This window comes from Chiloscyllium plagiosum, unplaced genomic scaffold, assembly GCF_037043375.1.
Source record: "Chiloscyllium plagiosum isolate Xiang-an unplaced genomic scaffold, Cpla_swu_hap1 HiC_scaffold_5, whole genome shotgun sequence".
In the NCBI taxonomy this organism is placed as follows: domain Eukaryota; kingdom Metazoa; phylum Chordata; class Chondrichthyes; order Orectolobiformes; family Hemiscylliidae; genus Chiloscyllium; species Chiloscyllium plagiosum.
This window is the reverse complement of record NW_028270143.1, coordinates 20876712-20903673: the sequence shown is the minus strand read 5'-3', so window position 1 is coordinate 20903673 and position 26962 is coordinate 20876712. Positions and strand designations below refer to the sequence as shown.

General features: G+C 42.0%; 1 long non-coding RNA gene across 1 annotated transcript; it reads right to left on the bottom strand.

Annotated features, from left to right (window-relative positions):
• LOC148149884 (uncharacterized) lies at positions 1-25008 on the bottom strand. The gene is made up of 3 exons (XR_015757083.1): positions 24892-25008; positions 5121-5198; positions 1-97 (listed from the first exon to the last, which is right to left on the bottom strand). It is a non-coding gene; the product is annotated as an uncharacterized LOC148149884 (long non-coding RNA).
• Positions 25009-26962: the final 1954 nt, after the last annotated feature.

The following is a 26962-nucleotide window of genomic DNA, read 5'->3' as shown; positions in this document are numbered from 1 at the left end:
ATCACGCTGCTGTATATACGAAAATCAAGGCGAGGAACAATGGGACATCCCCTCGACATTGACGACATCCCCTCGGCATTGGCGTATGGACCCCTTCCTACGCCAATGGCGTATGGACCCCTTCCTAATGAAAGATAGTAAATTTGTAAATTTGTACATTTGTAAATTTGTAAAATACTTCTCTCAAGAATTTAAAACTTTTTTAGAAATTAATTCAGGTACAACTAGCAACCCATCAATGCTGTGGGAGACCATCAAAGCTTACACGCGAGATTTGATCATCTCCTATTCAGCAACCCAGAAGAAGTTGAAGGGAGAACAACAGCGTCTGCTTGAAGCCCGCTTAAAAGCAGCTGAAACAGCATACACTGATAGACCTTCTATTATTAAATTGCAAAGGATTACAGCTGTTAGGACAGCTCTAAACACTGCGCTTACTCAAACGGCTAAGAGGGAAATATTATTTGCAAAACAAAGGTTAAATGAATATGGCATTTCTTGCAAAGAAAAAAAAGGCCCCTCAGACTATTACGTCTATCAAGGAAAGAATGGGTATTTTGACTCATGATCATAAAAAGATTAATGCGATCTTTAGAGAATTTTATTCTGAGTTATATAAATCGCAGGATTGTGAAGCTAGGACAAAGAGGATGCAGTCATTTTAAAAAAATTTGGCCTTTTCAGGCCTAACTCCGGAACAGGTATCGGTCCTAAATACTCCTCTTACACTCCAAGAAATACTTGATGCAATTAGGCAACTTCAGAGCAGTAAGGCACCGGGCCCAGATGGTTTTCAAGCTGAATTCTATAAAGAATTTACAGAAATATTGGCTGGTCCACTTATGGACATGTATAACTATGCATATAGTCAGGGCTGTCTCCCACTTTCGCTGAAAGAGGCAAATATCTCTCTTATCCTTAAAAAAGGAAAGGACCCAGAAGATTGTACATCATGCAGACCAATATCCTTGCTAAATGTAGATTTTAAAATCCTTTCTAAAACGTTAGCACTGAGACTAGAAAGGATACTGCCACATATTATAAAGGAGGATCAGATGGGGTTTATTAAGGGCCGTAGATCATCCAATAATATTAGAAGGGTTTTGAATAAGATTCAAGCCTGTCATCAGAGAAAGATACCAGGAGTAGTAGTTTCATTAGACGCAGAAAAGGCATTTGATAGGGTTGAATGGTCATATTTGTTTTACACATTGGAAAGGTTTGGCGTTGGAAAGGTGTTTACCAAATGGATCTCAACATTGTATAGTGATCCCAAAGCAGTTGTGATTACCAATGGATTAGGTGCGGATAGCTTCAGTGTGGGTAGGGGCTGCTGTCAGGGATGTCCCCTCTCGCCATTGTTATTTACGCTAATAATTGAACCACTAGCAGAAGCTATACAAGCTGATCCTAATATAACGGCCCCGAGGATTGGTACAGGTAACATAAAATTACCCTTTATGCAGATGATGTTCTTCTATTCCTCAGTAATCCTCTGATGTCCATACCTCGCCTAATCCAAGTTATTAATACACTTAGCGCATTCTCAGGCTATAAAATTAATTTTTCAAAATCGGAGGCTATGCCAATGGGTGGCCTTGCTATGACACCCCACTTAGCGGACGGATCCCTTTTTCCCTTTCGCTGGTCCCTGGAGGGTTTCTTATATTTAGGCATTTTTATCACTCCAGTATTTGGTCAGTTGTATAAGGCTAATTTTGTGCATTTACTGGAAAGGATAAGGCAGGACCTCCAGCGATGGGGAGACCTTCCAATTTCCTGGTTGGGTAGAATAGCACTAATCAAAATGAATGTCCTGCCCCGTCTCCTATATCCTATGAGAATGCTTCCGGTGATGCTGTCGAGGCTGGCACTACGTAAATTATATGGCTGGCTGGGTTCCTTTATCTGGAATCATAGACGGCCCCTCATTATGCTGAAGAAGCTACAGCTTCCACAGGCAAGGGGAGATTGGATTTCCGAGATTTTAGGAAATATCAGTTAAGTTCCCTATTGAGTTACATAGCTAAATGGGTCTTGTCTGACCCGCAATCAATTTGGCTGGACATCGAAGCTTCTCAAGTAAAATGCCCACTTATTAACCTTTTATTTTCAGACAAGAGGAAAATCATTACGGACCACTGTAAAAACCCTATAATACTAAATACAATCAAGGCTTGGAATATAATGCGGCAAAATGAGGGCAACTCACATAAAACATCCCCCTATGCACCGATAGTGGGAGCATGGGGATTCCAACCGGGGTTTACAGATGCCACTTTTAAACTCTGGAGATCCAGGGATATCTCATGTTTAGGGAATCTATTTAAAAATGGAGTCCTGATGTCTTTTGAACAGCTGCGTCAGAAATTCGGATTACCTAATGGAGACCTCTTTCGATACTTCCAAATTCGAGATTATATACAGAAGAAGACTATGTTATTAGTCTTTATAAATCAGATAGAGAATGTATTGTCCTACGACCAGTGGGGGTATCTTCCGTCAGTACTATTTATCATTTACTACATGATGAAGTATCGGGAGATATGGATAATCTGCTTAAAACATGGGATCAGGATTTGGGACTAGAAATCTGTATAGAAACGTGGAATGATATTTGGGAAAATGCTAGAAGAATTACTATCTGTAACAGAACCCAGGCTATCCAGCTGAAGATACTTCATAGGGCCCATATAGCACCAGTTCGATTGGCAAAATTTAAGGCAGGAGCATCTCCAATGTGTCCTAAATGCAAAATAGAGGTGGGCACTCTTGTACATTGCCTATGGACCTGTCATAAGATCCGTAGATATTGGACTAAAGTAGCAAGTGACCTGACAGAAATTTTAGGAACAGAAATTAAAGTGGACCCTGTATCTCTCCTTTTGGGCTTTTCGAACTTTCCCTCCCTGGACACGTACAGGGAGAGACTATTTTCTATTCTTTCTTTCTGTGCAAGGAAAAATATTTTGGTGAACTGGGTGGCGGAGGGCCCCCCTGGACTTTCAAATTGGCACAGATTAATTATGGAATGTATTCCCCTTGACGTCCTTACAAATATGGTGCACCGAAAGACCGAATTATTTTATAAAATATGGCAGCCCTTCTTGAATTACATAAATACAGATATTTCGGCTATCCTAACAAGGGCTTTTATTTAATTGAGATTACAAACCTGGCTGGTCCGGGCCCCCTCGGGGGAGGAATCCCGCACGAATACGGGTTTTATTACATCTGATGTTAACACATTCTGAGCATGTAAGAGACTTAAATATACACTCTGGTTAGTTGTAGGTTAGATTAGTAGATAGTTGAGTTTTGTTTTTTTTTCTTCTTTTTCGTTTTTTTTGTCTTTTGTTAAATTTTGGCTATTGTATATTTGAGTTAATTGTATATCAATGTTTATATTTGAGAGTTTTGTTTATTTTTGTAAACTTGTAAAAATGTTAAATTTCTAATAAAAATATCTATATAAAAAAAGAACAGCCCCATCCCCCACCCATCCCTGTAATCCTGCATTTCCCATAGCTAACACCTAGCTCACCCATCCCTGGGCACTATGGGCAATTTAGCATAGCCAATTCACCTAACCTGCACATCTTTACATTGGCAGAAATGTGCCTACATATAGGTTCTTCTGTCTCCCTCTTAATATTTGAGGGCATGTAGTATACTCCTCGTTGCATGACTGCCACTTCTGTATTCCTAAACTCAACTCATAAAGCCTCACTTGTTAACCCATTTAATATATCATGCCTTCTTACAACTGTAATTGATTCTTTAACCGATACTGCTATCCTGCCTCCCTTATTGTCACCCATTCTATTCTGCCTAAAAACACTAAACCCGGGGATATGCAAGGTTTGTGAAGGTTTGTAACTCAGGTTGAGGTTTAGGGTGTAGATTTGCTCGCTGAGCTGTAGGTTTGATATCCAGACATTTCATTCCCTGGCTAGGTAATATTATCAGTGGCGACCTCCAAGTGAAACAAAGCTGTTGCCTCCTGCTTTCTATTTATATCTTTGTCCTGGATGGGGTTCCTGGGGTTTGTGGTGATGTCATTTCCTGTTCGTTTTCTGAGGGGTTGGTAGATGGTATCTAGATCTATGTGTTTGTTTATGGCATTGTGGTTGGAGTGCCAGGCCTCTGGGAATTCTCTGGCATGTCTTTGCTTAGCCTGTCCCAGGATAGATGTGTTATTCCAGTCGAAATGGTGTTTTTCTTTTCTCCGTGTGTAGGGCTACGAGGGAGAGAGGGTCGTGTCTTTTTGTGGCTAGCTGGTATTCGTGTATCCTGGTGGCTAATTCTCTTCCTGTTTGTCCTACGTAGTGTTTGTGGCAGTCCTTGCATGGAATTTTGTAGACGACATTGGTTTTGTCCGTGGGATGTACTGGGTCTTTAAAGTTTGTTAGTTTTTGTTTGAGAGTGTTGGTGGGTTTGTGTGCTACTAGGATTCCGAGGGGTCTTAGTAGTCTGGCTGTCATTTCTGAAACCCAGGGATATTGAGCTGCCATGTTTTTCCCCTCCTTCAGCTGGGTTTCTGTTATTTCAACAACATTGTGCTACAATGCATCTATCCGTGTCCTTAGTTCACTTAGCTTGTTTGTAATACTGTGACCTGTAAAAGTGTGACCTATCCCTTTGCAGAGTTGGCAGATGTGTACATTCTCCTCATTGTGGCAAAGATCAGTGAGCTGATGGTGAGCTGCCCAGTCTCATGTTTTGGCAGAATGTGTGAGAGGCAATAGCAATGTGGTGTCAGCAATGAAGTGATGGATATCAACTGCACATGAGATATCTGATGGAGTTTGGAGAAGGTGAGGACTGCAGATGCTGGAGATTCAGAGTCAAGATTGGAATGGTGCTGGAAAAGCACAACAGGTCAGGCAGCATCCGAGGGGCAGAAAAATAGATGTTTTGGGCAAAAGCCCCTCCTCAGGAATGAGGCTGATGGAGATGCCTGGTATCTAATCTGGTTTATGACAGTCCTGTGCAGTGACAAATTTACATAGCTAATTCACACTCTCGATGGCATGAAGCATTGAAGGGACAGTGGTACATATACTGCCAGATTATTCATCCTCTTGTGGCACTGCATCAACTCTCGATGGGGACCTGACCTCCACAGCCATGTCAGTCCAGGCTTTCTTGGTCATTTGGGCTGGCCTCTTGCTGCCATTCCTTCTTTACAGGACATCCTGCAGGGGAATACATAGGGAGGTGTTACTAATGCTAGTTGTGTGTTGAATGCACTTGTTACATCTGTTAGAAAAATATGAATACAAAAATGTCATCACAAATATCCTAATGCAGCTGTAATTGGGAGAGCCCTGTTTTCCTTCATTTCGTGGGATACAAAGGTTGCTGGCAGCACCAGCCTTTGTTGCCCATCCTTAACTGCCCTTTATGGTTCACATCTTAAAACAATGAGACAAAACAGACATAGTTGTAAAGTGCGTCTCCAAAGTCACTTGTGGAGTGCTGAAAGACTTTTAAAACAAAATAGCATAAAACATTTAAGTAGAATGTGTGTTTAAATAAAAACACTTGTCAGCGTAACATACATTTTTGATTTATATCAAACACAGATTTGCAAACGCATTTCACATAGTAAATGACCATCAAATATGGCTATGAGCATTTGATGGTTCAGTTCACTGATAAACACCAGTCACGTTCACGCAGTTAGCACAAACTAGCTAAATTTATTTGATCACATGCTGTCAACTCACTTGCTTTTTTTTTCAGCACTCATCTTGAAGCTTATGATTTGGAGAAGGATTGCTGGATCTCCTTTGGAAACTTGATGCAGTAAGAAGTAGCAGTTTGTGGTTTACAAGATCTTATTGAATCAATATTAAGAGCTCATTCCCTGCTTTTTGTGACTGGAGATGTGGAGCAGATTCTCAAGCAAAATGGCTTCTGTACTCATTAGATTATTTGACAAGAACTCAACAGCAGGAATAAGATTTAGAGATAGAGAAAGAAATCAAAGAAATTCATTTCTGTGGAGGAATGCATAGTTTCTTTTTTGAGTCTGTTGCGTGGTGATATTGAGATGGTGCCATTTTACATAATTCAACTTAATGCAGCATTGCCCCTAATCTGGCAAACTCAGTATTCAATGTTTTAAACTGATAAAGTGAAACATTTGAGATAATTCACATCCCTTTGAGTTTTTAAAAAAATAATTACTCATGTTAACAACATGTCATTTTAACAGAGTTTGACATTTTTCATCATAGTTTTAGAATTTCTGTTTAAAGTGCCACATATAGAAGTGCTGTATTTTTCTAATCTAGGGTCATCCATAATGCTGTTAGAAAAGGAGATTCAGGGTTTTGACTCAGTGACAATGGAGGAGCTGCAAAGTATCTTCAATTCAGGATGGTATGATAGAGGGCAACTTGCAGGTGGTGCCGTTCCTGTAAGTCAGATACCCTCAACGTTTTAGGTAAAGGTAGACCTCATAGATCAGGTTTTGGAAAATGTGTGGAAGGAGGTTTGCTGAGTTTTTTGGATTGGATTACTTACAGTGTGGAAACAGGCCCTTCAGCCCAACAAGTCCATACCGACCCTCTGAAGAGCAACCCACCCAGACCCATTCCACTACATTTACCTCTTCACCTAACACTACGGGCAATTTAGCATGGCCAATTCACCTAACCTGCACATTTTTGGACTGTGGGAGGAAACCAGAGCACCCGGAAGAAACCCACGTAGACACAGGGAGAATGTGCAAACTCCACACAGACAGTTGCCTGAGTCGGGAATTGGACCCAGGTCTCTGGCGCTGTGAGGGAGCAGTGCTAACCACTGTGCCACCGTTACTGCAATGCATTTTCTGGACAGTACAAACTGCAGCCAATTTGCGTTGATAATTGAACAAGCGAGATGGTAGATGTGGTGCAAATCAGTCAGACTACTTTCTCTTGAATGATGTCATGCTTGAGTGCTGTTGGAGCTGCAGTCATCCAGACACTGAATATTCCATTACACAACTGGAAATACAGGTAAACAGGGTAGTGAGTAGTGAAGAAGACATGTGGCAGGTTTGCCTTTATTGATCAGTGAAATGATTATAGGAGTTGAGAGGTCATGTTACAGCTGTACAGGACATTGGTTAGGTCACTTTTGGAATAATGTGTTCAATTCTGGTCTCCCTGCTCTCGGAAGGATGTTGTGAAACTTCAGAAAGATTTACAAGGATGTTGCCAGGGTTGGAGGGTTTGAGATATAAGGAGAGGTTGATAAGGCTGGGGCTATTTTCCCTGGAAGGTCAGAGGCTGAAGGGTGACCTTCTAGAGGTTTATAAAAGCATGAGGGGCATGGATTGGGTGAATAGTTAAGGTCTTTTTTTCCAGGACAGGGGAGTCCAAAACTAGAGGCATAGCTGTAAGGTAAGAGGGGAATGATTTAAGCGGCAACTTTTTCATGCAGAGGGTAGAGCATGTATGGAATGAACTGCCAGAGAAAGTGGTGGAGGCTGATGCAGTTACAACATTTAAAGGGAATCTGGATGGGTATACAAATAGGAAGGGTTTAGACGGATATGGCCAAATGCTGGCAAATGGCATTTGATTAATTTAGGATACTAGTCGGCGTGGACGAGTTGGACTGAAGGGTCTGTTTCCATGCTGTACACCTCTATGATTCTATGACTCTAACACTCACTTTGTACCTTGCAGATGATAGAAAGGCACTAGGAAGACAAGAAATGAGCTATTGACCACAAATTTCTAGCTGCTGAATTGTTCTTGTAGGCACACTATTTTTACGTAGGTTCAGTTTTTGCTTAATGAATGCTTGTAGAAAGTAATTCAGCAATGGTAATGATATTGATTGTTTGGGGCAGTGGTTAAATTCCCTTGCTTGAAATGGTCTTTATGTGGCATTTATATGGCGTGCAAATGAATTGGCACTTATCAGCCTAAGCTCCAATGTTTTTGATTAGTGCTGAAAGACCATAGAACATAGAACATAGAAGAATACAGCGCAGTACAGGCCCTTCGGCCCTCGATGTTGCGCCGATCCAAGCCCACCTAACCTACACTAGCCCACTATCCTCCATATGCCTATCCAATGCCCGCTTAAATGCCCATAATGAGGGAGAGTCCACCACTGCTACTGGCAGGGCATTCCACGAACTCACGACTCGCTGAGTAAAGAACCTACCCCTGACATCTGTCCTATACCTACCTCCCCTTAATTTAAAGCTATGCCCCCCAAGTAGATGCTGCGTCTTGTTCTCATCCTGCGATCCCCAGCATTACCAAAACCAGTCTTTGACAGTTTGACCACTCTACGTACTTCAAGAAATGGTTGAGTGCTGTGGATGTAGCAAAGGCCATGAACCCCTGACAAATTTGTTGCAGTACTAACATATTGTTCACCAGACTAGCTGATCTTTAGCCAAGTTATCCAGTACACCTACAAGACACACATTCTAGCACATAACACCAAAACAACTAGCAGCCCATCAGTCATCAACAAAATGAAGGTTGGTGTAATTGATAATGCTATAACATATAGTATGCATATTTGGTTGAGCAGAGCTTGAAAAGTACAGACTTTTTCAATTCACGCATCAGGACAAATACAAGGACACCAAATTTCATATGATCATGGAAACTTATTCTAAAGAAGCAAAGGGTGTTCACTGCTTGACAAGTCAACTCTGATTGGCCAAGGCATTGCATAGAGGAATCAATGGGAACCAGACTTCCAAGCTCCTTAACACTTTGAAAGAGGAAGAATCTTTTTAAACGTGCTACGTTAGTTTGCAGAGAATGGCTTCCTACTCCTAGCTTCTACATGAACCATGTCACTAGCTCTTAACTTGGTTCTAGTGTAGCTATTAGCACTCTCAGGAGTGTTTGGTGAATGCTGCTCAATTGCAGAACCACATTTAATAGTAGATATTTTGTTTTGGATTTTGCAGGTGCAAGATGTTTTAATATGGTCTATATTCTGCCCATTGCATAGTTTTACAGTCCTACCAACTCTAATCTTGAATGATAGTAGACAACTAATTAACCAAGGAGGTTTCACAATTGCACATATCAACAATGATGGGGGAGCCCAGCATGTCAGTGCATTAGGCAAGGCTGGTTCATTTGCAACCACCTTAAGCCAGTGGGAGTCACTTTCAGAGATCCACACATCACAAATGCAATATACTTACAAATATAAAGAAATATTAGAAATATATTTTATCTTGCCTGACATGCTTTGATCTCCGGTAATTTGTTTTATCATAACACTCCTTCACTGTATAGTCCAAAGAACAAAGAACCTTACAGCACAGGAACAGGCCCTTTGGCCCTCCAAGCCTGTGCCGATCCAGATCTTCTATCTAAACCTGTCGCCTATTTTCTAAGGGTCTGTATCCCTCTGCTTCAGGCCCATTCATGTATCTGTCCAGATACATCCTTAATGACGCTATTGTTCCCGCATCTACCACCTCAGCTGGCAACACATTCCAGGCACCCACCACCCTCTGCATAAAGATCTACCCTAAGTGGTTAGCACTGCTGCATCACAGCGCCAGAGACCCGGGTTCAATTCCCGACTCAGGCGACTGACTATGCGGAGTTTGCACATTCTCCCCATGTCTGCGTGGGTTTCCTCCGGGTGCTCCGGTTTCCTCCCACAGTCCAAAAAAAAATGTGCAGGGTAGGTGAATTGGCCATGCTAAATTGCCCGTAGTGTTAGGTGAAGGGGTAAATGTAGGGGATTGGATCTTGGTGAGTTGCGCTTTGGCGGGTCAGTGTGGACTTGTTGGGCCGAAGGGCCTGTTTCCCCACTGTAAGTAATCTATCTATCTAATCTAATCTAAACCTTTCCCCTCTCACTTTGAACTTGTGACCTCTAGTAGTTGAGTACTCCACTCTGGGAAAAAGCTTCTTGCCACGCACCCTGAATACATCTCTCATGATTTTGTAGGCCTCAATCAGATCCCTTCTCAACCGCCTTCTTTCTAATGTAAATAATCCTAATTTACTCAACCTCTCCTCACAGCTAGCACCCTCCATACCAGGCAACATCCTGGCGAACCTCCTCTGCATCCTCTCCAAAGCATCCACATCCTTTTGGTAATGTGGTGACCAAAACTGCACACAGTATTCCAAATGTGGCCAAACCAAAGTCTTATACAATTGTAACATGATCTGTCAACTGTGTACTCAATACCCCGTCCGATGAAGGAAAGCATGCCATATGCCCACTTGACCACTCTACTGACCTGCATTGCCACCTTCAGGGAACAATGGATCTGAACACCCAGCTCTCTCTATACATCAATTTTCCCCAGGGCTTTTCCATTTACTGTATAGTTTGCTCTTGGAATTCCGTCTTCCAAAATACATCACCTCGCATTTGTCTGGACTTCGTCTTAGAGCGTGCGATACTTCAAGTTTGCCTCTCTAAAGATATTGAAATTATAACTGAACAAATTAATTGTATTCCAGCCTTTAGAGTGATGATCAAATAGTCTTAATTAGAATTTTGATTTTGCACATTACCTGCTATGGAATGTATGAATTTGGTTCTAGAGATTTTAGGTCTCTCTATAATATCCATAATAAATGCATAGTCCTATAATTTAAGTTTAATACAAAATACATTTAAGACTTTTATGTATTTGGAATTAAATTGATTTCCTTGAATGGGTCTTTGTAAATCTGTTTAATACATTTGTTACATACTAAATGTCTAAAAAATGACTCAAAACAAGTCAGATTAGTTTTGTTAGATTTGGATGCTTATTTGATTAAATAATCACCTGACTTAACCTGAGATAAAATATAATGCACTATTGTCTCTAATTGATGTTCCATTACTGGTAATATATATTTTTCACTCCATTTCCAAGAAATGTAATTCAAATTCACTTATAAGAAGTCTGATTTTACTTAAGTAAGTTTCAATGCTTGTTAATCTGAATTCAATGGTTTTAAAATGCAAAAATCCGTTAATTGGCATCAGAATCACCCATGGTATACAATATAGACAGCTGAGAAATATTGCACGCTCTGAGATGAAGTTAATTCAGTTATGAGACAGTACAGGAGGTCCCTGACTTACAAATGTCTGACTTATGAATACATTTTCTGCTTTATAAAGGACCTAATCAAAGAAAATATAATATAATTCATTGGAGGAGTGCGTAGTTCAGAGAGATGAGGACAGTTAAATTTGAACCAAAGATTGACATGTAGAATGTAAGGGAGGAAAGTGCTTATTTTAGGAACAAGATGGTTTAGGTGTAATTGGGGTCCATTGCCAGAGGGCAAATTTAGACAAAAAAAGCCAGATGTTAAGAAATAGGGGTTAAAATGAAGCAAAGAAGGCTGCATTTAACAAGACGGGTTGATTGTACAAGCATGAACCAGGCTAAATATCTAAAGCTCAAAGAAAGATGAATAAAGGCAATAAAAGAAGCAAAGAGATAACGAGGTGGCACTGGCAGCTGACCGAAAGAGGAACTCAAAAGAACAAAGAACAAAGAAAATTACAGCACAGGAACAGGCCCTTCAGCCCTCCAAGCCTGCGCCGATCCAGATCCTCTACCTAAACCTGTCGCCTATTTTCTAAGGATCTGTATCCCTCTACTCCCTGTCCATTCGTGTATCGGTCGAGATGCATCTTAAATGACGCTAACGTTCCCACCTCTACCACCTCTGCTGGCAAACCGTTCCAGGCACCACTACCCTCTGCGTAAAGAACTTTCCACGCATATCTCCCTTGAACTTTTTCCATCTCACCTTGAACTCATGACCCCTAGTAATTGAGTCCCCCACTCTTGGAAAAAGCTTCTTGCTCTCATGATTTTGTAGACCTCAATCAGGTCCCCCCTCAACCTTCAACTTTCTAATGAAAATAATTTTAATCTACTCAACCTCTCTTCATAGCAAGTGCCCCCTGTAGCAGGCAACATCCTAATGGACCTCCTCTGCACCCTCTCCAAAGCATCCTAATGTGGTGACCAGAACTGTACGCAGTATTCCAAATGTGGCCAAAGCTAAATCCTATACAACTGTAACATGACCTGCCAACTCTTCTACTCAATACTCCATCTGATGAAGGAAAGCATGCCGCATGCCTTCTTGATGACACTATCAACCTGCATTTCCTTCTTCAGGATACAATGGACATGAACACCCAAATCTCTCTGTACATCAATTTTCCCAGGGCTTTTCCATTTACCGTATAGTTCATACTTGAATTGAATCCTCCAAAATGCATCACTTGCATTTGCCCAGATTGAACCCCATCTGCAATCTATAATTACCAGATTATCCTTGCTACCCTTCTTGAACAAGAGGAGAACATTAGCAATTCTCCAGTCCTCCGGGACCTCACCCGTATTCAAGGATGCTGCGAGGTATCTGTTAAGGCCCCAGCTATTTCCTCTCTCGTTTCCCTCAGTAACCTGGGATGGATCCCATTCAGACCTGGGAACTTGTCCACCTTAATGCCTTTAAGAATACCCAACACTTCCTCCCTCCTTATGACAACTTGACCTAGAATAATGAAACATCTATTCCTAACCTCAACATCCGTCATGTCCCTCTCTTCAGTGAATACCGATGCAAAGTACTCATTAAGAATCTCACCCAATTTCTCTGACTCCACGCATAACTTCCCTCCTTTGTCCTTGAGTGGCCCAATCCTTTATCTAATTACCCTCTTCTCCTTATACATGAATAAAAGGCTTTGGGATTTTGCTTAACCCTGTTTACTAAAGATATTTCAAGACCCTTTTTAGCCTCTTAATTCCTTGTTTCAGATCGGTCCTACTTTCCCGATATTCTTCCAAACCTTTGCCTGTTTTCAGTTACCTAGACCTTATGTATGCTTCCTTTTCCCTTTTAGTTAGTCTGACAATTTCACCTGTCATCCACATTCTCTAATCTTGCTATTTCTATCCCTCATTTTCACAGGGGCATGTCTGTCCTACACTCTTATCAACCTCGCTTTAACCTTCAACCTTACTGCTTGAGCCCTCCATAGTGCCCACCTTCAAGTTTGTCCTAAGCCTACAAATAGTTTGTCCACGAGTAGGAAGAAGGGTAGAGGAACGAATTTGGTACCAAAATAGGATTCAATGCATGGAAACAATAGGGTTTGCTTGAGGTACTAATGAATACTTTTCAATGTCTGCCAAAACCATAGTGAAAGAGGCACGAGTTGAGACACATTAAAAGTAAGTAGACAAGCTATTGAAGAACAAAGACCAGCACCGCATAGGAATGGCCCTTTAGTCCACTGAGCAGACACACAATACCTTTCTAAACTAAACATCTTTTGCCTCAACTCTGTATGTACCCTTATATTCTTTGCCTATTCATGTATCTGTCAAGATGCCTCTTAAACATTACTATTGTATCCGGTCTACTATCTATGGGCGCACATTACAGGCACTCACCACGCTCTGTAAAAACAATTTGCTGCTCACATCACCTTTAAACCTATCCCCTATTACTTTAAACCTATGTGCCTAACTTCTATCAGGTGACCCCATATCGTTCAACATCCAAACGAAAACAAACCAAGTTTGCCAAATCTCTCCAAAGCCTCCAGATCCTTCTGGTAATGGTGACACGTACTGCAAACAATGAGGTTCCAAATGTGGCGTAACTAAAGTTCTATACAGCTACAGCATGACTCACCAATTTCTTCACGCTATGTCCTGACTGATGCCATATATCTTTTGACCACCTGATCCACCTTCCTTGCAACTGCAGGGAACTGTGGACCTATTATGCCTAAGTCCCTCTGTATATTAATGCTACTAAGGGTATTGCTGTTCACTGTATACTTCCCTCCCACATTAGATCTACCAAAATACACACATTTGTCTGGATTAAACTTCATCTGCCATTTCTCCGCCCAAGTCTCTAGCCCGTGTATGTCCTGCTGTGTCCTCTAGTAATCGTCTTCATTACGCACAGCTGCCCTCAATCTTTGTGTCATCTGCAAACTTACTAATTAGGCCATCTACATTCACCTCCAAATCATTTACATATATTACAAACAAAAGGGTCCCAGCACTGATCCCTGCAGAACATCACTAGCTACAGATCTCTAATCTGAAAGACATCCTTGGGGCGACACAGTGCTTAGCACTGTTGCTTCACATCAATTCCAGCCTTGGGCGTCTGTCTGTGTGGAGTTTGCACATTCTCCTTGTGCCTGCATGGGTTTCCTCTAAGTACTCTAGTTTCATCCCACTCTCCAAAGATGTGTAGGTCAGGTGAATTGGCTATGCTAAATTGCCCATTGTATTAGGTGCATTATAGAGTCATAGAGTCATAGAGATGTACAGCATGGAAATAGACCCTTCGGTCCAACCTGTCCATGCCGACCAGATATCCCAACCCAATCTAGTGCCACCTGCCAGCACCCTGCCCATATCCCTCCAATCCCTTCCTATTCATATACCTATCCAATTGCCTCTTAAATGTTGCAATTATACTAGCCTCCACCACTTCCTCTGGCAGTTCATTCCATACACGTACCACCGTCTGCGTGAAAAAGTTGCCCCTTTGTTCTCTTTTATATCTTCCCCCTCTCACCCTAAACCTATGCTCTCTAGTTCTGGACTCCCCGACCCCAGGGAAAAGTCTTTGTCTATTTATCCTATCCATGCCCCTCATAATTTTGTAAACCTCTATAAGGTCACCCCTTAGCCTCAGATGCTCCAGGGAAAACAGCCCCAGCCTGTTCAGCCTCTCCCTGTAGCTCAGATCCTCCAACCCTGGCAACATCCTTGTAAATATTTTCTGAACCCTTTCAAGTCTCACAACATCTTTCCGATAAGAAAGAGACCAGAATTGCACACAATATTCCAACAGTGGCCTAACCAATGTCCTGTACAGCCGCAACATGACCTCACAACTCCTGTACTCAATACTCTGACCAATAAAGGAAAGCATACCAGACGCCGCCTTCACTATCCTATCTACCTGCAACTCCACTTTCAAGGAGCTATGAACCTGCACTCCAAGGTCTCTTTGTTCAGCAACACTCCCGAGGGCCTTACCATCAAGTGTATAAGTCCTGTTAAGACTTGCTTTCCCAAAATGCAGCACCTCGCATTTATCTGAATTAAACTCCATCTGCCACTTCTCAGCCCATTGTTGTAATTTGAGGTCCACTACACCTCCAATTTTGATGTCATCTGTAAACTTACTAACTGTACCTCTTATGCTTGCATCCAAATCATTTATGTAAATGTTAAAAAGTAGAGGACCCAGCACCGATCCTTGTGGCACTCCACTGATCACAGGCCTCCAGTCTGAAAAACAACCCTCCACCACCACCCTCTGTCTTCTACTTTTGAGCCAGTTCTGTATCCAAATGGCTAGTTCTCCTTGTATTCCATGAGCTCTAACCTTGCTAATCAGTCTCCCATGGGGAACCTTGTCAAATGCCTTACTGAAGTCCATATAGATCACATCTACTTTGTTACCTCTTCAAAAAACTCAATCAAGTTTGTGAGACATGATTTCCCACGCACAAAGCCATGTTGACTATCCCTAATCCGTCCTTGCCTTTCCAAATACATGTACATCCTGTCCCTCAGGATTCCCTCCAACAACATGCCCACCACTGAGGTCAGGCTCACCGGTCTATAGTTCCCTGGCTTGTCTTTACCGCCCTTCTTAAACAGTGGCACCACGTTTGCCAACCTCCAGTCATCCGGCACCTCACCTGTGACTATCGATGATACAAATATCTCAGCAAGAGGCCCAGCAATCACTTCCCTACCTTCCCATAGAGTTCTAGGGTACACCTCAGGTCCATCAGGTCCTGGGGATTTATCCACCTTTGTGCATTTCAAGATATCCAGCATTTCCTCCTTTGTAATCTGGACATTGTGCAAGATGTCACCATCTATTTCCCTACAGTCTATATCTTCCATATCCTTTTCCACAGTAAATACTGATGCAAAATATTCATTTAGTATGTCCCCCATTTTCTGCGGCTCCACACAAAGGCTGCCTTGCTGATCTTTGAGAGGCCCTATTCTCTCCCTAGTTACCCTTTTCTCCTTAATATATTTGTAAAATCTCTTTGGATTCTCCTTAATTCTATTTGCCAAAGCTATCTCATGTCCCCGTTTTGCCCTCCTGATTTCCCTCTCAAGTATACTCCTACTTCCTTTATACTCTTCTAAGGATTCACTCGATCTATCCTGTCTATACCTGACCTATGCTTCCTTCTTTTTCTTAACCAAACCCTCAATTTCTTTAGTCATCCAGCATTCCCTATACCTACCAGCCTTCCCTTTCACCCTGACAGGAATATACTTTCTCTGGATTCTTGTGATCTTATTTCTGAAGGCTTCCCATTTTCCAACCGCCCCTTTACCTGCGAACATCTGCCTCCAATCGGCTTTCAAAAGTTCTTGCCTAATATCGTCAAAATTGACCTTTCTCCAATTTAGAACTTCAACTTTTAGATCTGGTCTATCCTTTTCCATCACGATTTTAAAACGAATAGAATTATGGTTGCTGGCCCCGAAGTGCTCCCACACTGACACCTCAGTCACCTGCCCTGCCTTATTTCCCAAGAGTAGGTCAAGTTTTGCACCTTCTCTAGTAGGTACATCCACATACTGAATCAGAAAATTGTCTTGTACACACTTAAGAAATTCCTCTCCATCTAAACCTTTAACACTCTGGCAGTCCCAGTCGATGTTTGGAAAGTTAAAATCCACTGCCATAACTACCCTATTATTCCTACAGATAGCTGAGATCTCCTTACAAGTTTGTCTCTCAATTTCCCTCTGACTCTTGGGGGATCTATAATACAATTCCAGTAAGGTGATCATCCCTTTCTTATTTCTCAGTTCCACCCAAATAACTTCCCTGGATGTATATCCAGGAATATCCTCCCTCAGTACAGCTGTAATGCTATCCCTTATCAAAAATGCCACTCCCCCTCCTCTCTTGCCTCCCTTTCTATCCTTCCTGTAGCATTTGTATCTTGGAACATTAAGCTACCAGTCCTGCCCATCCCTGAGCCATGTTTCTGTAATTGCTATGATATCCCAGTCCCATGTTCCTAACCATGCTCTGAGTTCATCTGCCTTCCCTGTTTAGTCAGAGGGAAATGGGTCTGGGGGGTTTACTCCCTCTTCAGAGGGCCAGTGTGGACCTGTTTGGCCAAATGGCCTGTTTCTATACTGTAGGGAATCTAATCTTCCACAGCCACTCTCTGCTTTTTATGACTAAACCAGTTCTGTATCCATTTTACCAGCTCATTGCAGATCCCATGCAACTTTATTTTTCGTATCAGTCTGCCATGTTGTACCTTGTCAAAGTCTTTGCTAAAGTCCATATGAACAACATCTACTGCTCTACCCTCAATCATCTTTGTCACTTCATCAAAAAGCTCAATCAAGTTTGTGAGTTATGACCTTCCCTGTGTAGAGTCATGCTGCCTCTAAGTCCATGTGTTTCCAAATGTGAGTAAATCCTATCCCTAAAAACCTAGCAAATAATTTCCCCACTACTAATTAAGAAGCCTAGTTATACTTAAAATTGATAATTTATAAGATCATAGAATCCCTGTAGTGTGGAAACAGGCCCTGCGGCCCAACAAGTCCACACCGACCCTCCGAACATTTACCCCTGACTAATGCACCTAATCTACACATCCCTGAATACTACGGGCAATTTAGCATGGCCAATTCACCTGACCTGCACATCTTTGGGTTATGCAAGGAGACCGGAGGAAACCCACGCAGACACGGAGAATGTGTAAACTCCACACAGACAGTTGCCCAAGGCTGGAATCGAAACTAGGTCGCTGGTGCTGTGAGGCAGCAGTGCTAACCACTGATCTGGGAAGCTAGTTCATAAATTGCAAAGATACAGGATATAATCTTCCAAACTTCCTCAGAACAGCAAACATTACACCAATTTTTGAAAAGAGGTGTAAGGATAAGTTCACGCCAGTCAATTTAACCTTGGCAAGGGAACATAATTTTAAATTATAAACAAAGGACAAAATTATTAGTCATTTGGACATAAGTGCATCAATTAAAGAAAGCCAGAGACCTCAAGCAAAAATAGTTTTGAAGTGACTTAAGTTTTGTGATGGGTTGAGAGAGCGGTGAGGATAATGCAACAGGTATGGTTTATAAGGACTTGCAAAGGGCTATAACGTGTCACAGACTATTGGTATTGAATTGGTCTCTGATCTTTTTAATCACCTTTTCAAATACTGTTAGAGAAGACTGAATTCCTTCATATGTTAGCAGTCATATCATCTTAAAATCCCTCTGCTTCCTTTCTTTTTGACATCCTTTCTGAGCTTCCAATGTTCAGACTGGCTCCCATTTGTGTTATCAACCTGGAATTTATTATTTGCCTCCCTGTATCTGCTTCATCTTAATTTCTACTTCTCAACCAGGATGCAATAATGACCCTGGGGACAAGGATCTTCAGTTACGTGACTAGATTTAAGAAGCTGGGACTAACCTCCTTGAGGACTTTTAAAAAGGAGATATTTTAGAGTTTTCAACATCCCGAAGGGTCTGGACAGAAGAAATGAGAAATTGTTCCCAGAACCAGAGGACTCTGATTTATGGTCAATTTATTTTTATAATGTTAGGATTGCATGAAAGACCTATTAATAGGCAACGGATAGAGGGATACAGACAGTGTAGAGGCAAAAGGTCTTCAGTTTAGAAAGGTATCATGTGTTGGCACAATCTTGATGGGCCAAATGGCCTGTTCCTGTGCTATTTGTTGTTCTTTGATTTGGAGTGAAATGAATGGAGGTGTGCTGGAATCAAATTTAATTGTGGCTTCTAAGGGGCATTGGATAATTATCCAAACAGAAAAAAATTGCAGGTCTACAAGAAAAACCTGGATGAGTGAGACTTGCTATTGATGTGACTGTCCTATTCATCTGAAGAAGCAGGTTACTGATGGACTGACTCCCCGTACTTAAAGTCATACTTATTTTTACCATTTTCAGTTAAATGCAATAAAATGTTTTTACACAGAGAAATGAGGAATGGAGCATAATTTTCACATCTTCTCCTTCATTTTAACCCAGGTCAGGAATAGAGATCGAAGGTTTAAAATTGCTGGCATAAGCAGGCATATCTGTGGGCAGAACAGTGGGCAAGCAGTTAGGACCCTCTGAACAAAGGCTCTGCAATACTCCCGTTTTTATTTTTAAATTAGATCTTGTTGAAGTACCCTTTAGTTTCAGTCTTTATTTTGTACTGTAGCCTGGTGCTTTCTCTGAAACTGGAAGACTTCAGAGTGCCCTCTTCAAGAGCCTCCAGATTCCACCCAATCATCCCCACGGAGGGAACCTATTCCACATGAACATCAAGTTAAAACAAACACCAATTACATCCCCCCGCCACCCCCACCACCACCACCACACCCATTCCTCGTGCCACAGAGCAAAAACTACAGTGTCCCACATTGATCTATATTATCTCAAGTTTGTTGATTGATTTCACTCCTTTAGCCAATATTTTTTATTACTGCTCTTCCATTTTATTATCATTATCTTCTTGTTTTGTCTGGTTTCATCACATAACTTAAACACAGTAACATAATTACTTCAGCCGAATACTTAGCCATTCACCCAGTTTAACCTGAATCCATAACAAACTTTCAAGGTTCAGTGGTCTTTCACATGTAACTTTGTCAAATATGTACCGAAAATCTTGACGGACAATGTTGTAAGATGTTCCGCTATTAATGGAGATTAATCAGTTTCTAAAAAGATTAAGCCAACTAGATAGATAAGTCAGGAACTGTCCTTTTGAATCCATCCTCAATGTGAACACTTACTATCCTTGTATTATAACCGGTTTCCATGAGATGATTTTGAGTATGAGTCTGACGATAGGATTTTCCCATTTCTCAAGCACCCCCATGGGCAATGGTGAGACAGTTGGGAAAATACAAGAAGAAAACGATGACATTTCCAGCACTGAGAATTTTTTTCCTGATTTTCCATTCAAGATCTAAACAGTACTCCAAATCTCACTGATGAGCAGCAACCACCAGCCATCTCATTAATAGCTAATCTGGTCTTATTACTATGCAGTTCCCAATTCTCCTCTCTTTCCCAGAGAATAGAAACATTGCCAATTTCTAACTTGAAGGGGGTTACCTGATGCCAAAGCTTCTTCTCCAGCCCTTCATCCAGCTCCATCATTGCTACCATATCTCTACATCCTCCACTGCCATCATCCTCTTCAACCGTCTCTCCATGCAAGTCAGCATTGTCAAACCACCAGTCTCCCAAATCATCATGGTCTCAACCCTCATGGAATTCACTTTGGAATTCTGAGATACATGCTTCATTTGAGTAATTTTGCACCCAAGAACACACACACATCACATTCAACTGCACACAATGCATTTTATAGTTCTTAGATTTCTTTCTTAGCATTCACTCAATTTGCATTATGTGCTGAAAATGCACAGCCTCTCTGGTTTGCACTTCTGTTTAGCAAATATGGAGTTGTATACAGCTCATCACCAGGCAATATCAATGTCACACCTACAGCATGTATCAGCAACTTAGGCAGCAAACACATTGCATGTGCCTCAGTCAAACAGCCATGTCTGAAAATTCAAAGGAACCAAGATCTTAGTGGAGTCAAGGAGGACTATAGTCAGTCAATATAGAACATAGAACATTACAGTGCAGTACAGGTCCTTCAGCCCTCAATGTTGCACCAACCTGTGGACGCAATTTGAAGCCCATCTAACCTACACTATTCCATTCTCGTCCATATGCCTATCCACTGATCATTTAAATCCCCTTAAAGTTAACGAGTCTACTACTGTTGCAGGCAATGTGTTTCATGCCCCTACTACTCTGAGTAAAGAAACTACCTCTGATATCTGTCCTATATCTAACACCCCTCAATTTAAAGCTATGCCCCCTCATGCTAGCCACACCACCTGAGACATTATCTACCCTATTTAACCTTCTGATTATTTTATGGGTCTCAATTAAGACACCTCTTAACCTTTTCTCCAATGAAAACAGCCTTTGCTTATAAGACCTTCCCTCCATACCTGGCAACATCCTAGTAAATCTCCTCTGAACCCTTTCCAAAGCTTCCACATCCTTCCTGTAATGCCAGGAATTTCTGTAAAACCAGAACTGTACACAATACTCCGAGTGCAGCCACAGAGTTTTGCACAGCTGCAGCATGACCTCATGGTTCCGAAACTCGATCCCTCTACCAATAAAAGCTAACGCACTGTTTGCCTTCTTAACAACCCTATTAACCTAGGTGCAACTTTCAGGGATCTATGTACATGGACACAGAGATTTCTCTGCTCATCCACGCTACAAAGAACCTTACCAGTAGAACCTTACCAGAAGAGCCTAGTAGTCTGCATTCCTGTTGCTCCTTCCCAAGTGAATGACCTCACACTTTTCTGCATTAAACTCCATTTGCCACCTCTCAGCTCAGCTCTGCAGCTCATCTATGTTCCTATGTAACCTACAACATCCTTCATCACTATCCACAACCCTACCGACCTTAGTGTCATCCGCAAATTTACTAACCCATCAGGTCGTTTATAAAAAAACGACAAACAGCGATGGACGCAAAACAGATCCTTGCCGTTTGGTAACTAGTAACCGAACTCCAGGCTGAACATTTCCCATCAACTATCATCCTCTGTCTTCTTACAGCTAGCCAATTTCTGATCAAACCGCTAAATCACCCTCAATTCCAAAACTCTGTATTTTGGTTTGACCACGGTCAGTTAGGTGCTTCATCCAACGTGACTCCAGGGACTAGGCCATGCTTAGTCAAGGCTGTGTTCCAAATTAATTCAAGAGGGTGGGCCAGTCATTCTGTGCATTTGGCTATTAATTGTCACTGGACTCATCAAGAGGCAATCTGTAGAGTTCCAGGCAAAGTAGGATGCTCAAGCCAGATGTTAGAGTTCATTGGCCTTGATTACTGAAGGAATGATGATGGTGAAAAAGCGCAATTTGAGGCAGAAAGGTGAGATCTCAGAGCAGGGATGGAAAGCTGTGGAATAATTCACAATTTCTCAAACCTCAAAGAGTGTACATGACCAATAAGTGCACGGCAATTGGCAAAGTCAATGGAGTGAATGGGGAACATTAAAAATAACATCAAAGGATTATGAAGTTGAAGGCATGTACGATACCTTTAAGGGAGATTGAATGCTGTTTTGAACTGAAAGCTTACAAGCACCTGTGATATTACTAGATGGCAGTCCCAGAGTGTACTGGAAAGTTGAAAATATGTAACATTTGGTTGTGAAATAGGTACCTGAGTTGGTTGCTGTTTTGACAACAATTTAAATTTAACCAGTTTTAAATTATGCCCCAGGATACTAAGACCCAATCGAGTTTGAATTTATTGCTTTTGCCAACATTGACCCAATGAGACAATCTAATGTCAGGTTTATAAAAAAAAGCAGGCAGTTTGTAAGTCAGGCAGAGTAACTGCCATCAAAACATTCTCTATCGAAAGGTACATTTTCATTTGAAACATCTTCATAGTAGGAAGAAAAACGGCGTTCCAGGGAGATCTTCAGCTGAAAAAAGAAAGACACGGACGATGACAGCCACTGTATGGTTTTGAAATTAAGTTGATGTATTTTTTAATAAGACTTTTATTGCAACAGTATATCAGATTAGATTCCCTACAGTGTGGAAACAGGCCCCTCGGCCCAACAAGTCCACACCGACCCTCTGAAGAGCAACCCACCCAGACGCATTTCCCTTTGACTAATGTACCTAACACTATGGGCAATTTAACATGGCCAATTTACCTAACCATGCACTTCTTTGGACTGTGGGAGGAAACCGGAGCACCCAGAGGAAACATGGAGATTGTGTAAACTCCACACGTTCGCCCAAGGCGGGAATTGAACCCGGGACCCTAGTGCTGTGGGGCAGCAGTGCTAACCACTGTGCCGCCCTCTATTGTTATGCAGTTGCAGGTAGATAATAAGCAGTTAAAAGAAAGGGGGGCTTAGAGTTGTGATAGTTGTTTAATGTTCACTTTTAGTGCACGGTGACTTAGTCGTTAGCACTGCTGCCTCACAGCGCCAGGGACCTGGGTTCGATTCCAGCCTCGGGCTGTCTGTATGGAGTTTGCACATTCTCCCCATATCTGTGTGGGGTTCCTCTGGGTGCTCCAGTTTATCTCCCACAATCCAAAGATGTGTAGGTTAGGTGAATTGGCTATGCTAAATTACCCATGGTGTTCAGGAATGCACAGGTTTAATGCTCTGGTCAGGGGTAACTAAAGGGTAGGGGAATGGGTCTAGGCAGGTTACTCTTCAAATGGTCGGTGTGGACTTTTTGGGCCAAAGGGCCTGTTTCCACACTGTAGGGATTCAATGATATTTAGAGTTAAAGAATAAGTTGATATCATTTTCTTTAGACAGTGGAATTTGGTCTTCTGTCACTCATACTTTAACAGATTACAAGGCGAGGTGAGCTTTTCTGGGTGTTTGGTTCAATTAACCGAAGGATTCACTGCCGTGTCATAACAAAAGTGTTGAACAAAATTCAAGAAAAGTTATAGATCATTGGGAATGCAGTGACAGTAACACAAAAGTAACATGATGGACGGAGGGAATTACTGTTCATCTTAGGCAGAACCTGCAACTCACTCACAAGGACATGAAGTTGAAACCTTGCCATCTTCTCACTAAACCCAACTGTGTAATATAAAGAGAAAATGGTTTCCACTGCAATTTTGTAGAGTTACTGTTATTATCTATGGGAGTGGCATGTAATTATTTGCGTGAGAAGCTCGACTAAGGACAATTATAAAAATAATGCATCCACTGATTCTGTAATACTACCCATCAACCATCAAGTTGCTTTCAACAGAAAGATAATTCTTTTGGCAACCATTAAAATTACAAATTATTACCTCCAGCAATCATGACTGCCATGTACTTTGCATCAATTGATCCCCTGTCACATCGGATGAGCAGAGCTATGCAGATGCACACTTAAAAGCACTGTTTTTTTTCATACCTGACACTGGAAACCAATGCTTCAGAGCTGCCACAATCTCTCGTCTAGGCGAAAGTGAGTACTGCAGATGCTGGAGATTAGAATCAAAAGTGTGGTGCTGGAAAAGTACAGTAGGTCAGGCAGCATCTGCAGTACTCACTTTCCCCTAATTGTGTTTAACCTTACTGCAAAGCCTCTTCCAAGGATGCCCACCTTGAAGAAGTTCTCCTCCTCTCTCTACAAGGATCTCAGTGAGTCTCTCTCTCACTGCAACTCCCAGGTCACTCTGAGCTACCTCCCCCCTCCCCTCCCCACCACAGCCCCACCTCCCTCCCATTTACCTCTCCACCCGAGGCTCCTGGCCTCATTCCTGATGAAGGGCTTTTGCCTGAAATGTTGATTTTCCTGTTCCTCGGATGCTGCCTGACCTGCTGTGCTTTTCCAGCTCCACACCCTCAACTACAATCTCTCATCTAACTACAATAAGTTTGGAATGACATGGCCTGTGATGTTAGATTAAGTTTTTTCGGAAGGGATGCTGCCACAGTGGAGAAGTGCCTACATTCAACTAACCAAGTACAACGGGGGGATCCAAGATGGCGGCGACCCAGTAAGACTGAGTCTATAGTGCTCCCCCGAAGACTTGGGCACAGTGGGTCACCTACCCCCTACCAAGCTCACCAAATCATTTATAAATCATTTATAATAGTTTAGTAACTCAATTAGTTGTATAATATTACATTTAAACAACTTAATCCTAAGTTAAAATGACTAAAGGGAAGGGAGCCCGCAGCTCTCAGCAAGCAGGAACCCCTCCCCCACACTCTCCAGCTGCAGCAGAGGCGTCCACAGCCGCCCCGGGGGACTTACCAACAGTAGCAAGTCTTTCAGAAATGCTTTCCAAGCTTGACTCGAAGATCGATGCTTTTATCGTCGAATCCAGAAATCGTTGGGAGTCGCTCTCGGCCGCGCTGCAGAAGCACGACCGTGAGATTGAAGAAATTCAACGCCGAGTCGAAGGGGCGGAGCTAAAGGCCACGACCTCCGAGACAACCGCTCAATCGGCCGTGGATCAGGTCCGAACTCTCGAGCAGCGAGTCCGGACCTTGGAAAATCATATTGACGACCTCGATAATCGAGGTCGCCGAAAAAATATTCGCTTGCTGGGCCTTCCTGAACAGGAAGAGGAAGGCCAGCTTACAGCATTCCTGGAGCAGTGGCTGCCACAACTTTTAAATCTGCAAGCTGGATCAGGCCAGGTAAGGGTGGAATGGGCCTACCGGGTCGCAATACGCGGGCCCGGCTTGAACCAGCGCCCACGCCCGGTCCTGTTCCGGCTGCAGAGCTACAGGGAGAGGCAGATACTCCTAGAAGCCTCTAGAAATCTCGGAAAAGACCCCCAAGCTATGATCTACAAAGGATCCAAGATCATGCTATTTCAGGACTTTTCCCCGGCTCTGGTTCGAAAGAGGAAGGCATTCGACGAGGCGAAGAAGCGTTTAAGGGACTTAAATATTCAGTACTCCTTACGCTACCCAGCGATGTTACGCTTTAACCATGAAGGATCGGTATATAACTTTGGATCACCAGGAAAGGCTAAGGAATTCTTGGACTCTCTTAGATAAACTGTAGGACATAATGGATGTTGGTCTGCCTTTCCCCCCCCCGCTTTGGTTTATATCCCCTCCCTTTTTTTTCTTACCTTACTGCTTAATATTATCATGGGGGTGGGGAGAGGGATTTGATTTTCTTCCCCCCCCCCCCCCTTGGAGTTGTTTTCTGTTATTATTTTATGTATATATGAGGGATGTATGTATATGTGTGTGTATGTGTATATATGTATATATATATATATGTGTGTATGTGTATATATATATATGTATATATATATATAAGCTGGGGGATTTGGTTAATGTTGGTGGGGGGAGGTGGTTACCTTATTCAATTTTACCTCTGTCTTTAGGAGCGGGGTTGTTTTTCCCTTCGTTATTTTGTATTATCATATTTAATTATTATTTGTTGAAGTGGTAATTTTATAGTTATATGTTTATATATGGTATTAACATTACCAAATATACCCAGGTGTTGGTATGGGTGGGGGTGGGGTGCTCACTGTTAACTCTAGCTTTGTATTATATTTGAATTCTCCTCATTTTATTGAGGAGTGCCTGGGTCAAGGGTGCGGCATTGGTTGGGAGAGGATATGAGGGATTTTTGGAGAGGAAGTGACGCCCCCTGGGAACAAGGGGGAAAGTCTCCACTTAGATACGTTTTATATTTTTTTTATTTAGAAATAGTTTTTTACTGTATTGTTGTGGGTGTATTAAAGAGGCTTTATTTTTGTAAATTTTACATGTTCCACGCTCGGGATGTTCTGGATAGGGTTCCCCCTCCCGAGGGGTCTCGGATTGGCCCAGAGGATTATGGTTGATCAGTCGGTTAAGTGGTGCACCTGGAATGTCAAGGGGAGTAATTCGCCACTTAAAAGGAAGAAAATATTATCAAATCTTAAGAAGGAAAGAGTTGATATAGTTCTCCTACAGGAGACACACCTGTCAGATAAAGAACACTTGAAATTACGACAGGGCGGATTTGATCAGGCCTTTTTTTCTTCTTTTAGCTCAAAAAGCAGGGGAGTTGTTATTCTTGTTCGGAAGAATTTCCCTTTCAAAATCCTAAAGCAGATAAAAGACGAATTTGGACGATATATCTTGATTAAAGCCCTCATAAATGGAGAGGAATATGGGATTTTAAATTTGTACTGCCCCCCGGCACACCCCTTTAAATTTATAACGGAAGCCTTTTCAAAATTGATGGCTTTTGATGCCCGTCATATAATTATAGGGGGAGACTTTAATTGTATTATGGATCCGGAAATAGACAGGATTCCCAAGAGTACTGCAGGAGTATCTCCCAGATCTAGACAATTGATGGATCTGAA